This window comes from Panthera onca, chromosome A1 (assembly GCF_046562875.1).
Source record: "Panthera onca isolate mPanOnc1 chromosome A1, mPanOnc1 haplotype 2, whole genome shotgun sequence".
Taxonomy (NCBI): domain Eukaryota; kingdom Metazoa; phylum Chordata; class Mammalia; order Carnivora; family Felidae; genus Panthera; species Panthera onca.
The window spans coordinates 984,271-999,005 of record NC_138339.1 but is presented as its reverse complement, the minus strand read 5'-3'; the positions used below and the strand labels follow the sequence as shown (position 1 = coordinate 999,005).

Below are 14,735 nucleotides of genomic sequence, written 5' to 3'. Positions count from 1 at the left end.
CAGCCTGGGGCACAGGGGTGGAAACTTCCAAAGTTGCCCTTCTTCTGGGAGCTTTTTTGACACCAGCCCCTGCACAGTCTCTGGACAAACCCACGGGGCAGGCTCACTGCTCTGGGACAAGGGGCAGCAGACACTCCCCGGGCCTACCCGCCGGCTGGACCCACGCAGCCCAACCAGGGAAAGCGGGGAAGGAAGAGGGTCCCCAAAAGAGCCACTCTGGGGCCCCAGGGAGACAGCAAGCCCTCCCGCCCTCTTCACCCACACGTTAGGAGACGTCAGCAGCCTTCGTGCTGTCGGGACATCCCGCCCGCACAGGTGATTGCCTGCCTCCTTCCAGGTAACCCTCACGACCGCGCTGGTGGGCACCCCTGTCACCTGTGCGACAGATGAGGGACTGAGTCCGAGACATCGGGAGGCTTGGCACGGCTGACCCCTCCCAGACCCAGGACCTGAAGCAGGCGGGCTTCCGGTCCTCCCAGAAGCAGATCTGATGTTTCCTCTGGCGGTCACACGAGGGACAGGGGAGAGAGCGCACCAGCCAGAGTCCCCAGGGGAGCATCAGGACGTACACCCAGGAAGAGACTCCTGGTGAAGAACTGGCATCTGTGGAAGCTGACAAGTCCCACGATCGGCAGGTGGCCAGCTGGAGGCCAGGAGAGCCGATGAGCCAGTCTGAGAGCCAGCAGGCTCCAGACCCAGGAACACCTGCTGTCTTAGCTCGAGTCCGAAGGCCAGAAGGACCCACGTCCCAGGTCCAGGCAGTCAGGTGGGAGCAACTCTGGCTCATGGCCTTTCTGTTCTTCTTCTTCTTTTTTTTTTTAAATTTATTTATTTTTGAGAGAGACAGAGACAGTGCACGGGGGAGGGGCAGAGAGAGAAGGGGATGAGAGAGAGAGAGAGAGAGAGAGAGAGAATCCCAAGTAGGCTCCGTGCTGTCAGGGAGGAGCCTGATGTGAGACTTGACGTCATGACCATGAGATCATGATCTGAGCTGAAACCAGGAGTCAGATGCAACCGACTGAGCCATCCAGGTGCCCTCACAGCCTTTCTGTTCTAGTCGGCCTTCCACTGATTGGATGAGGCCCACCAACACTGGGGAGACCAATGTGCTTTATTAAGTCCACTGAGTCAAGTGCATTCGCGGCCCAGCGTTGCTCCTGGAAGACCGGGGAGCAGGCCTCTCCCTCTGGAGGAGACCTTGAGCAGGACAGGGGGGCAGAGGGGCTCCGCCGACGAGGTTCACAGGCACTTCGCTGGCGGCGGGGGGCGGGCCCACCGGCTCCTTGGCAGCAGGGGGCGTGGCCAGTGGCTCCGTGGCGGTGGCAGTGGCGGTGGCGGCGGGGTGGGGGGGGGGGGGGCACCGTTCAGTGGCGGCCGGGGGCGGGGCCAGCGGCTCCTCGGCAGCAGGGGGCGTGGCCACCGTGCCGTGGCGGCCGGGGGCGGGGCCAGCGGCTCCGTGGCGGCCCCGGCAGCTGCCACGTTGGCACAGGTGCGCCGTTCACTCGCTGTGGCTTCTGGCTCCTCTGCCGGGTCCACGCCCCTCTCTCCGCCCGCCCGGCCCCCTCGGTGGGGTCGGGACCCTCACAAAGCGAGAGTGGACTCCGGCACGGGAGGAACTGGGGGAGGCAGCTTAGGGGCTCTGCTTCGTGAGCAGAACCGACCCAGCACAGAGACAGGGGCCTGGGCTCAGGATGAGCCGAGGCCACGGGAGCCACGGGGGAGTCGGGGCTGGGCGTTACTGTCCCAGCTTCACCGCGAGGAAGGCAGACAGCAGTGTGGGCTGCGAGCCCCTCCCAGAGACCCGACAGGGAGCGAGGGCAGGTGGGCAGAAAGGTCGGCGGACCCCGGGGCGGGACAGCGCCGGCCCCTCCGTGGTTATTGTCTAGCCCCGCAGGGACCACGCCGTACGCGCGTAGCGCGCGGGTCCGGATCCACGGCCTCCTCCCCACCAGGCGCCGGGCCGCGCGGGGTACTCGCTGCTGTACGTCCTCGCGCCGCGCCGGGGTCCGTGGCTGGACAGGGCCACGCACCTCAGTCACTGACCAGTCGGCCCAGAGCCGGCTCGGGACTCGGGCCTCCTGCCGCACACCGTGCCCGACTCCAGGCGCGTCACTCCGTGCGGTTAAAGGTGTTAGTGCGACTAGAGCAGCGTCACGCCCAGGCCAGGTCTCTGCCTTGTCCCGGCTCTGACCTCGGCCCTGGAGAGCTGTACTCACCAGACTGTCTTGACCTTTGTGACCTGCCAATGGTGCTCCTGCTCTCGGATAAACCAGAACGAGGTGACACTGTTGGCCGGGGGCGGAGGGCGGGCGGAGACACAGGCGCCCAGAGTAGAACCAACTGTTGGAAAGTCAAGCTGAGACAGGTCCTGGATCGTTCTGGATTCCCGCAGTCGGTTGTCAGATGGTCACCACGAGCGCGTCGCGGCCTCACCTGGCCCCCGCAGCCTCGTCCCCCCTCGGGGACCGTCGCCTGTGCTGCTCCGTCCCTGCTGACCTTGGACGCGGGTGGCTGGGGTCTGGCCCGGTGGGTGCCCCCGAGCCGAGCACTGACAGAGCCACGGAACCGTGCAGGCTGAGGAACGGCATCTGGAGTCATTTCCGGGACTCACATCCCGAAATATGTCCGAAATGCCCGGAACCAGCAAGGGCGCGCTCGTGGAGTCCGCCGAGCAGATTAAACCACAGAACAGTGGAGCCGTCGGTCCGTCCAGGCCTGGGTGGTGGGTGCAGGTGGGTTCGCGCAAGGAGGGCTGGGTGGGGGTGAAGAGAAAAGCACCGGGGGCGGGGGGGGGGGGGGGCGGGTCCCGGGACCCCCCCCCGAGGTGGGAGCAGGGAGGCTGGCTTTGGCGAGCAGCAGGTCGGGGGACGGTGGCGGCAGAGGCTCCCATGCGCACCCAGGACCCCCCGCCCCCGCCCATGGTCCTGTGGCTCCCACCGCCCTGGGTGCGGGACCGCCCAAACCGATCACGTGTCGGGAAAAGTCAGGAGACAACCTGAAACGGAAGAACAGACGGCCGTCTATACCTTTCCGGCCGCGTATCTGAGCCGCCTCGCGTCGCTCGTCTCTGGAGAAGCAGAACCACGTCGTCTGCTGAACTGGCACTTGACGGTCGCCCTCTGGGTGGAGGTCACTGGTTCACTTTTTAATACATTTACTTCACTATTCCTAACTGGGTTCTCCTTTGGACCAGATCTCAACGCCTTATCGGTTCTCCTGGTGATCGGTGAGTCGAACGAATTCTTTGACAGTCGGCACTTTTTTAAAACAGGTTTTCACGCGCCCTTCTCTGCACACAATTCTGCACGTTTAGAAACGACACGGTGGCAGACGGGCCAGAGCAGCACACGAGTCACTGACAGAGGCCGGTGTGACCAGGGAGTTTAGTCCGAGAGCCAGCGGGGCTTCCTGACACCAGACCCAGCATCAGACAGACTCAGCTTCCCTGTGACACCTGTGTGGACCCAGCACCCCCCCCCCGAGAGGGGTCTGGGGGTTCTCGTTCCCTGGAGAGAGGTCCCTCCCGAGACCACAAGCACAGAGCGTCTTTTCCGACTTCCTGGCCGACAAGTCTCTCCGTGGCTCCCAGGGGAGCAGGTTAGGGGCGCCAAAGGCAGGAACGGCTCCGGTGGCCCCACCCCCCTGGAAGCAACACCTGGAGGGCCGACACAGGAGACTCACTCCCGCAGCATTGCTGGGGGGGCGGGGGGGGCGGTAAGCAGCCGTAATGAGGGTGGAGACTTCCAAAATTGTCAAGCTTACAATGGGTGGGACCGGAGTCTGCTAAACGCCACCCAAAATGCCACCACGGGCCCTCGAAAACGGCTACGAGCTGGTCACATTCAGGGACCCTGACCGATGTTCCAGCTAACCTCCCTGAGACCCAGAGCCCTCCCCCAGCCCCCGTGCCCCGAGCGCCTCCTGCTCTCGGATGGTTTTCTCCCAACAGGTGTGAGTCAGACGAAAGCTAAGAGGCGGTGGAGGGATCCGTGTGGATTTGGTCACGGGTGACCTTGGTGTGGCCTCAGGATCACCGCCCGCTGCTGCGGGAGCGCCGATCCCACCAGGGTGACGGTGGCTGGGGAAGACGCGCCCCCCACGGGACGCCCAAGTGCCTCACACGCTTTAGATGCCGCAAAGACGCTGCCACAAACCCTTTCTCGTAGTGATTAGAGCACAAACCTGTTTCATCGACAGCCGAAGTTTTTGGGAACCCAGCTGAGCATCTCTGCTGAGTCCCTTTGTCCGGTGTCCCTGAAGGGTCCCAAGGCCCTATGTCCCAAGGAAGAAGGAACCCTTCTGGGTTAGCCTTGGACTGCTGGATGCCCGCCAGACAGAAGGGGGTCCCCACTGGCTGTCCACGTGAGCCCGCCCTACGGCGCCCACCTCACACCCGCCCTCCGAGGGGCAGAGGGGCCCTTTGCTCGCTCACAGCCCTCTTGGCCCCGGGCAGGGGCCCCGCTCTCGTTGGGCTTCCGGCCAGGTGTCTCCCGTCGCCATAGTGACACAGACACAACAACCAAGGAGGGAGCCGCACCAGGAGCCGCACCAGGAGCCCCACAGGGCACAGGGCACAGGGCACAGGGCTCCAGTCAGTTCCACTAACGGAAGGGCTGCTGGAAGCCAATCTGCAGCCACGCCTCTGCGTCCACGAAGCAGGAGCCCGCACTCTGCTCTCGAGGACCACGGAACCCGTGGGGCCACTGTAACTAGGCACCACAGACCTGTGGACAACAGGCCTGTTTCTCAGCAGTCTGGGAGCGGGGCGTCAAGATTGGGGTGCTCGCCCACGGAGCCCGTCCCGCCACAGGTGCGCACCGAGTCCCCTCCCGTGTCCCCTACAAGGACCGCAATCGCCGATCCCACTCACAAGGGCTCCCCTGGCCGTCCGGAGCCCCAGCCCCCGAAACCGTCACCACGGGGGCTGGGTTGTGAGTTGTGAGGAGACCCCCGCATTCAGGGCGCAGCCACCGCTGACAACGCCAACCAGGAGGGGTTCACGGACCCGTGGCCTCCCGCTGGGGAGCCGGGACCGGAACCAGCTCGGGACCACAGCCGCGCAGACCACGGGAGGTGCCGGAGAGCGACGACCCCGCGCCGGGTGGGCTGAGGGGCCGGGATGTCTCTCGTCACCCCGAACCTGGGAGTTCCCCGTCCCGGTCTCTGCAGATGCCAGTCCTGTGCTCTCCCCGTGGCTCTGGAGTCCCCTGCCCCCACGAGCGCCTGTGTGTCTTCCGTGTCCGTGACTCACTCTGGGTATTTCCCGCTGGCCCGTCTCCAGCCCACACGCTGTCTGCTCGGCTGTGTCTAAACTGTGTCACACCCATTCACTGGGCCCGAGATTTGTGCTTATTGTAATGGTTGGGAGATGTACTTAATCGTCACTGCTATTTCTTTGCTGCAATTCTGAATCTCGCCTTTGTTTGTCTTCTGTGTCCTTCAGCAATGTCGCAAATGTTGACCTCTGCCTCCGGGAGCCCCTGTGTCTGGACCCAGCGTGCAGACGCTCCATTGCCCGTCCTCTCTCTCGCTGACGCGTATGCACATCTCCCCGTGCGCCTGTTAACTTCTTACTTTGGGCCCCAAATTCTATTTGTAAGGTTTTAGAAAGAGAATCCGCGGCCAGAGCAACGGTCTGGTCCTGCAGGGAAGACACCAGCTGTGCGTGCGGCCGCCAGCCGAGGGCTCGATGTGATTGCTGTTGGCTTTCTCTCCACTCATTACATTCACTGGGAGACAACAGCGCAGGGGTGATTTCTCCGGGGAGGGGGGGGCACGGGCTTCTCTTCTGACACTTTAATATCACACATTGATTGCCAAGAGTCTGTAAACATCAAATCGATGGCGATGTCTCTATAATACAGGGTTTTGGGTGAGAAGTGTGAAATCGCCCATCAGTTGAACAGTCGTCCCTGGAGTTCTGGGTCACGTGTGCTTGGGGCCGCCTCCCGGGGACAGAGTGGGCCGGGGGAAGGGGGGCTCTCACACGCCAGTGCCCTGGGCTCCTCCCCTTCCCAGAGTCCTGGGGGAGGGGGCGGGGGATGCAGGCTCTTGCCCTTAGGAACGACCCACCCTGCAGCCCGCATGACCCCCCAGGTAGAGAATCCTTCCCTCAGAAGAAATGGGGACTGTCCCCCAAGTGAGACCACTTGGGTTACAGAGCATTTGGCGTAGTCAGCGACTCCCTCGTGGTTTGGGGCTGATGAAAAGCCACTCAGCTCTAGTTCCAGGATTTGTCCTTTCTAAGGCGACTCGCAGAAAGCCCGTCGCGATCGCCTCACCAGCGTCGAGGCTGAGGAAATGCCGTTCTCACCCCTGAGACGGGAGCCGGTTCTGCGCTGTGGGGACCCACCATCCCGGGACGCGGGACTCCTTGCACAGACCCGCACAGCCCAGGGCAGAAGGGGCCGCCCGTATCCCTGAGGAACGTTCAGGAACGTTCACCCCCGCGGGGCGCGGGGGTGGGGTGCGGCTCCCACATCCCATCCAGGCTGCTTTCTGTCACCTGCCTTGTTACTCACAACCACTGCTCATTCGCCTCAGGGACTGTCGGAGTGGAATTCTCACTGTCTCTCTCTCTCTCTCTCCTTTAAAATTAACCCGTTCTACAGGAAAGTATCACCCTGGACTAGGTCTGCTCAAAAAGCCACTACATGGCTCCGCATCTCTCTAAATACTTGTTACTTAGAAACATCAGATATTTGTGGAGAGCAGGCAGGTGTCAGGGACCCGAAGATGGGGGTGAGCGCGTCAGGGGACCGAGGGCATCCTTGTCTTGCAGGGAGAATCCTGGCAGTTTCCGAATTTACATTAAAAGTCTTATGCTTTTCCGATGCCCTGAACAGTTCCAGCCCAAACGCGTGAATGGTGTCAAACTAGCCACTGGGCGGAATTGTATCTGTGCGTTAGATCCAGCACTCCGTGATGCCTGCGACGGCCAAGTGGGAGGGAAGGAAAGGTCACAGCGGTGGGCGTCAACGCCTCCTAACACGACTGCCCTCTGGCTCCTGGAGGAGAAGCCCTGGAGAATCAACACAACGTCCTCCGCAAAGACACGGCTTCCGAACCTTCCGGCCTCGTTGCTGTCCACCCCCTGCGGAAAAGAACCATCCCTGGATCGGGACCTCAGGGGCCCCTCACACGTGGGGCTCGGCTGACGGTGACGGGAAGGTCTCTCGGCTACACCGTTGCCGTAAAGACCCTGATGAGTCCAACCGTCTCCTGTCATTAACCACAGACCATGAAACTCGTCTGTTCGGAAGCCCCAAACGTTTGCACACTCTGGCTCACAACTCCTCCTCCTGAATTAGTGTAGAAGTAATCGGGAGTGCCCACTGGGTTCATGCAGAAAGACGTTCGTTGCCAAGTTCACAGTAATGAAGAAAACTCACGACCTCTCCCGCCGAGCCCGCTCTGGCATTGTAATAAAACGCACACCGGGAAATAGCGTTGCCGCACTTAGCACTTAGTAAACCTCAGCGCTTCATAAACAATTCAGTAGAAATTTTCCTTCTGCTTCCTACACACAATAATTACCGAACGAGTCCAAGCAATCAAGAGAACGGCCAGATACTTCAGAGCATAATTTTGTTGTGATTCTGTGAACTCTCACTAAAATGCGATGTTTCCTCTCCTTCCCCTGAGACGATTCTGTCTTTAACTGGCCCATTGGTGCCAGTTACGGTGTCACCGGGTGTTCTCAGGGCTGCCGGGAATTAAGGATGCCCCAGCACCCAGTGCTCCGTTCTCCACGTGCCCCCTGCCTTCGTGCCACACCCCACAGCCAGGCTCGCGGGAGGAGGGGGCGCAGTGATTAGAACTGAATTCTCACAAAGAGACTCCCGGGACCAAGTCCCTACTCCACTCGGCCCCGGACGAGGTCCGAGGCCTCAGGCACGTCCCAGGTCACACCCTGTGTGCCCACCAAGCACCTGATTCAAGTCGGTCATGGCCCCCGATCCACCGACCCTACACTGTTTTCCTGTCCCCCACCCTTCCAAGGCCCCGACCTGCCCGGCGGGGAATTTCAGGCTCAAACGTAGCAGGAGCCCTGTGGCTGTGTGTGTGTGGTGCCTCGGGCACCCGGGCGTGGCCTCCACAGCCTCCTGACCCTGCCCCCTCGGCCCCTCCCAAGCACCGCCCCTCCCCACGCACGCCCCACACATTGGCCGCAACTCGAGGCCGACGACACCACGCGTCGACGGGTCCACCAGTCGGAACCCTCACTGACGGTGGGAACGTCGAATGTGCATCCACTTTGGGAAGTGGTCGGGTAGGTTCTTATAAAACCAAGAGGGCCCCCGACCTTGACCCCCTGGCCCCGCTCCTGGGTAGTCGCCCAAGAAGAAGGCAGGCTACGGAAGAATGCTCGCGGCAGCTTTCCCCTGACAGCCAAACACGGAAACAAGCCAAGTGTCCATCAAAAGGCGGCTCGATGAGCGAACTGGAAGCGAGTCGCACGATGGAAGGTGTGCACAAGGGGGGAGAATCGAGTGCTGGTGCCAGCCACCACCCGGACGTGTCGCGCACACGGCGTGTTAACGCTGTGTTCCGTCGGTTGGTCAGCTGCCCCGGTTTCTCGCTCAAAACGGCAGTGAACGTTTACTACCTGCCAGGGTCCGTGGGCCAGGACCGCGGGAGGCCTGCCTTGTGGGCTGTAGCTGGGTGTCCCCTGCGAGGCTGCAGGACAGATGCTGGTCAGGGGCGTGGTCAGCGCGAGGCCTGCCGGGGCTGGCAGACCAGGACGGCTCGCCCCTGCGTCCGGGGCAGGGCGCTCGGGGCTGCGGGAGGCAGGGACTCGGTGGCCCCCGCGGGGGCGGCTACAGGTGCGTGCCACGGGATTCCGGCTGGTGGAGCTCGTGGGCGGCCGCCGCTCCAGGGCCATCGAGGCCACAACAGCGGCTACTCTGGGGTGAGGTGGGGTGACCCGGGGGGTGAGCGCGGAGGCCCGGACGCACACGGGAAGCGAGTGACCACGTACGACCTGTGCTCTGTACTGTCTGGACGCCAGTTCACTTCAGCGTAACGTAGGAGTGAAAGCATACGGCTGGCGCGTGTCGTGACGAGTCCCTGTGAAGGGACACTGGACCGGAGGCCGGGCGCCGAGGAAGCCAGCCTCAGGGGGAGCGCGGAGGCTCGCAGGGGCGTTTGGCAAGTGCACGTCCGAGGGGAGACTGGACACCGGGCCGTGAGCCCAGCGGCCGTCCGGGCGGGCGGCGCTTGGGAGGTCCTCCCCCGGGAGACCCCGCGAGGGAGCCCCCGGCGGCTCCCGTCCCCCTCCCCGTCTTCCAGCTCGGCTGACATCTGGCCCCCACCGCAGACACCCTGAGCCAGATCCAGCCCAAACCTTCCGGAACCCCAGGCCCACGGAGCACGAGTGACGTGGCTGAAAGCCACCCCGTGTGGGAGGCTCCCCGGAGCTTTGACCTCATCCTCCTCCAGCGGCCACGCCGGACCCCAAGGACACTTGTGGCCTTTTGTGTTGTGACACGTTGCAACGCGGCTCTCAGGACCGTGTTTGAACAAATCAGACGGTGAGGATCACACTCAGTGCCCGTCCCCAGCGGCACTGGGAGGTCTGGATTAAAGTCGTCGTCACAGATGCCGACCGCGTCTTGAGAAGCTAGAGGTCCCGCGGCAGGCGGTGCGTGACCCACCTGCTGGCCGCAGAGGCCGGGCCGGCCCCGTGTCCCACCGGCTCCCTGCCCGTTTCGATGCTTACAGGCAGCCCCCAGCCGCTGACGTGAGCAAGGGCCCGAGGACAGACCGAAGACAAGGACACAAGAAGAGAGAAAGCAACTGGCAGGGCCGAGGGCTCCTAAGCGGGAGCAGAGGGGCCCCCGGGCCAGCACCGCACTTGGCTCTGTGCTCGAGGTTCCCAGCACGCCGGTCCCCTAAAGCCACATGATTTCAGATGGTGTGCGGGGCCCTGGGGGGCTCACTCAGCCCAGAGGGACGGTCACCCTCCCAAGCGCTGGGTGGGCTCTCCAAAGGGTGATGTTTGAGTGTCCTGGGGCCACAGGAACAAGTGACCACACATCGGTGGCTCAAAGCCATAGAAATGTGTCTTCTCCCAGCCTGGAGGCCAGAGTTCGGACATGGAGATCCTGCCTCTTCCAGCTCCTGGTGCCCCAGGCGTCCCTGGGCTGTGGCCAGGTCCCTGCCTCCGTCGTCCATCAGGTGGCCTCCCCGTGTATGCACCTGATCTCTGCCCTGCCCCCTCATAAGGACACTTACGATGCATTTAGGGCCAACCGGCTAATCCGGGATAATCTCCTATCTCAAGATCTCTAACTTAATCACATCTGCTGAATCACATTTTGGCTATTTAAGGAAAGGTCACCTTCCCAGTTTCCGGGGATCAGGACGTGAACGTGGCAGCTGTGAACAGCCCACCACGGCGAGGGTGTGCGAGGATTAGGGACAGCCACGCCAGCTTTCTGCCAGCTGTGAGCAGAGGAACAGATCTGCCCAAGTCGGAAGCAGTGGACCCGTTGGCATCACATCAGACGGTCTCCGGTTTTCCGGGAAGCCCGGAAAGCGAGGCCTAGAAGAGCACAGGGGTGCGGGAGGCCAGAGGCCAGCCGAGGACCGGGTCCAGGAGTAGCCTGGGCAAGGGTCCTGCCTCAGCCACTGGACCCTGAGGGCTCCCAGTGACCCGGCCACCCACCCTGCAATGGATTCTGCTCTGACCCCGCTCTCGGTGTGTACGGGGTCCACGGGCTAATGCCTGGGGAGCCCCAGACCACCAGGCCCCTTCGTGGGAGGTACCCCTGGGTGGGAGCTTCCTGGATCAGGGGACACGGAAGGGCCCAGGTAGGGGTAAGTTGCAAATGCAAGGAATAAAAGACAAAATATATGAAGACCCCAGGGCCCCTCCCCTGCAGGACCCAGCCACGCAGCAGGAAGGCAGCTGGCGAGGGGGAAAGGTCTCCGGGGACCTGACCCGCCCGGCCACCACTAGGTCCCTTCCCCGGCTGGCCGGGCGTCACCTCTACTGGGGCTCCAGTCCGCATGGCTCACCTCCGCTGACTCCTGAGCCACCGAATCTGTGTGGTGGGGTCCCGAGTGGGGCTCCGGGAACCCGGGGCCACCAGGCCGTGCAGAGCCAGCATCCGCTGTCCTGGTTCCCTCCGGGGGACGCCTGTACCGTGAGCCCTCAGGGCAGGGCTGCCCAAACGCAGAAGGGGGGGTGGACGCAAGAAGGCCGAAATGACAAACATCTGCCGCAGATGTTGGGGTGCGGCCCCCACAGAGGTGGCAGGAAACCCACAGGCGATAAGAGCTGATCTCTAAGCAGTGTGTCCTCATCTGTGGCCCCTATGTCACATACCTCTAGCGTTGGCTTTTCTTCTATTGCGAAATTCTGAAAGCTCGTGACCCTGTCACTGCGCGTCTCGGGGCACTGCCCGAACAGCCGCCTGAGGCCTCGGGAATAGGAGCACACCCGTGTGTGGAATTGTGAGCCGGAGGACAGGACCCTGGCCAGCCCCGGGTCACAGAGCACAAGTGACCGTGAGCACTGAGAGCACCGATGACGGTCGCCTTCTCTGCGGGAAGGGGCTGCTCCCCCGCACCTGTCACCATCCGCCCCTCCCCGTTTGTAAACCAGGAGTCGCCCTGTATGTTTTCCGTGTGTTAGTGAAACACAGAAAGGTTAAGCACCAAACCCAAGAAATACCTAAATCGCTGGACAGATGTGTCATGTTCCCGAGGGGCGGCGCTCGGCGGTGTGGAGCGTCCACTCCGCGAATTCACTGTAACCCTAATCGGAATTCCAACAGAATCGGAGCCCCAGGATCCCCGTGGAAGAACTACCAAGTAACAAAGAACTAGCTGATGCCGCGAAGCGGGAAGGGGGGAGGGGACCCGCCCGCGAGCTGGTGCAGACACAGTCATGCCAACGAAGCAGGTCCGATCACCGCATGACTTTCATGACTTGCAGATCCACGGAGGAAAAATAAATTGCTCGATAACCTGTATTTTGACAAATGAGTGTACATTTGGTGGGGGGGGGGGGCGGGGATGATACCCCAAAGATGAACTCCGAATACTTTAAGACCTAAACACTGACACACTACAAATGTGTCAGAAGCAAACAGAAGACAGTGGGTTTACAATCTTCGATCTTCGGGAATTCGGTCCTTCTTAAACCAGCTGCTAAAAAAAAGGCCCACCAGACAGAACAACCGGCAGAGGGACCACACGGAAACGCGAAACTTCTAAAAGACAGTAGGTCAACAGACTGGGGAAATGTGCAACACACGCAGAGATCAGAACTGCCATCCAGCACGTGCGAGGAGCTCGGGAAACCCAGAAAACAGGGCGGATGTGCAACAGGTGACAGGTCACAGGCAGGCAATTCTCCGCGGAGGACGTGCCCGTGGCCAATGGCAAGCGAGCAAGTCCTCAAACTCCCCACCTCGCAATGAAATGCAAGTTAAAGTCACAACTCTTCGCTGCTCAGACTACAGTCATCGGGCCTTCCCCCAGGGGCAGGGGAGGCGGGTCTGCGGTGACCCCCCAGGTGTCCGGTGTGAGCGTCCCTCCTCGTGTCCTACAAGAGACTCTCCAACGTGTAGCTGGGGGCGTCCGTGTCCCGGCCTCCCCGCACCTGCTCAGCCACGGGGCTGGGTCCCAGTCACTGGCTCGTGATCGGGGGGGGCGGGGGGGGGGGTGTCTCCGGGTGAATGTCCTTAGGGAAGGGGACACACCTTCTTCCTTTTCCCTGGCTGGTTTCCGGGGGGACATGAGGACTGCATCTGGAACACGGGGCCCTGCCGCCGGCTGAGATGATGGAGCCCCGAGACGAAGGGGGCAGGGCCCCGTCTGACCCCTGAGCCCCCGGCAGCCAAGCCAGGACCATCCTCTAGATTTCGTTTCTGTAAGTCCTTGCTCCTTCTGATGTCCCGTCCACCACGGCTGAAGCAATCCTTACCGCCACAGGCCCTCCTCTCACTGTTGCTGAGAGTGACAGTGGGGGGGGGGGGGGCAGGGGGGCATTTGGAATTAAATGTAAACTGTGGATAGTGGCCTGCCTCCTGGTCCTCAAGCAGTGTCCCCACTTTCCTACCCTCTGTTACGCCAGAAACGTCCTCCTGGAACCATCACTAAAATAGCAGACTTGACCGTGGTCCAAATGGCCGTGGCCAACGGGGCAGTGGCATTGGTGGATGGAGACAAGATCTGGGTTTGGTCGTGGTCGGGGCAATGAGGGACATCATGTTGGGTTGTGGTCACCGGGTCCCGATGTCACCTCCAAAGCAGCGCCCCATGCGGTCAGCGGATGGGCTAATGGTGTCAACGCAGGGGACAGGGAAGGACGGCAACGAGGGGCCGTCCCACCCGCGTGGCCTCTTTGGGACCACGTGAAGGAGCCACGCGGGGTTGTGCACCTCCCCACTGGGGCAGACGAGCCTCGGATCGGGGTGTCTCCTGGCACCCCCCAGCCTCCTTCCGCAGGGAGCCGCGTGGACACGTGGATCTCGGGATTGGTTCCCGTGCGGACACTGGACAACGGTGCCCGGCACTTTGTCTCCTCGTCAGAGCGGCAGGAAGGCTGGTCCAGTTGTGGGTTTCTGTGCGCTCTCCCAGGCAGGACAACCCGATCATTTTCCACTGAACGGACACTGGAGAGATTCACTAATTCAAATCTTCTCTTCTTCTGAACAGAGCAAATCGCTCACTGAAACAGCTCAGGGACCGGGCTCAACCCCGACATGGGGACCCCGGCCAGCACAGTCCTGCGGTGACCCCGCCTCACAAGCTCTGGGCCCAATGGGGCAGGCCAGACACCGGCTCGGGGGCCCAAGCTGGGACCGAGGACAGTGTCCGATGGGAACGCAGAGCCAGCCCCGAGGCGTGGCCGGCGAAGGCAGGTGGAGGCGGCCACAGTGCCCCGTGTGAGCAGGCTGCGTGAGCCCTGGAGCTGAGCCAATCCCGCCCCCCCTCGGCGTCACCAGAAACTCCCACAGGATTTCTCCCGGGACGGAGCCGCCCTCCCTCCCGTTCTTCCTCCGTTTCTTTCATCCGTCACCTCCCGGGCCCCGGCCCTGGCCCCTGCTCGGTCTTCACGGAGCTCCGGGCCTCGTGGCCGAGGCTGACGGTCCACAGATGAGGCAACATGGAGGGCGAAGGCCACGGGAGAGGGAGGGCAGAGGGTGCTGACGCCTCAGGGGACGGAACGGTCCCCAGTGTTTGGGAGACAGGGCGTCCCCACGGGAGCCGGAGGAGGGGTCTGCCCACGTGAGACACGGGTGGGCTCCGAGGGACCGGCCGTCAGTAGTTGTGGCTCCCACGTGGCTCCCTCGTGGCAAGGCGGAGGACACGGTCACGAGAACCTCACACACCGAACGACGCGTGTCTGTGGAGTGTCGCACGCAGAAGCCACACGCAGCAGCAGGGGCGGGTCTCCGGGTGAGGTGGGGCGGTGGTGACAGCCAGGCGGGGCATGGGCGACTGCCGTCCCGGCCATCCAGGTAGCCGCCACAGCGATGCTGGGTCCCTGCGGACACACCTTCTGAGTGCTTCTGGAGACGTGCTTCCCTTTTCTGAGCAACAGAAGGAAGGAGGCGCTGTCGTCACGCTCCGATGGTGACCTCAGCATGCCACTTGCAGCCCGGGCCTCCTTTCTCTCTGGCCGGGACACTGACGGCGTTCCTATCTCATCCCCACCTGCCCCCGCCCGGGACCAGCAGCGCGGAGGGGTCGGCCCACGTGCACGCACCGCTTTGCCC

At 62.5% G+C, this 14,735-nt stretch overlaps 1 long non-coding RNA gene across 1 annotated transcript; it reads left to right on the top strand.

Annotated features, from left to right (window-relative positions):
• Positions 1 to 4,472: 4,472 nt before the first annotated feature.
• LOC144615884 (uncharacterized) lies at positions 4,473 to 7,508 on the top strand. The gene is made up of 2 exons (XR_013554543.2): positions 4,473 to 5,537; positions 6,910 to 7,508. It is a non-coding gene; the product is annotated as an uncharacterized LOC144615884 (long non-coding RNA).
• Positions 7,509 to 14,735: the final 7,227 nt, after the last annotated feature.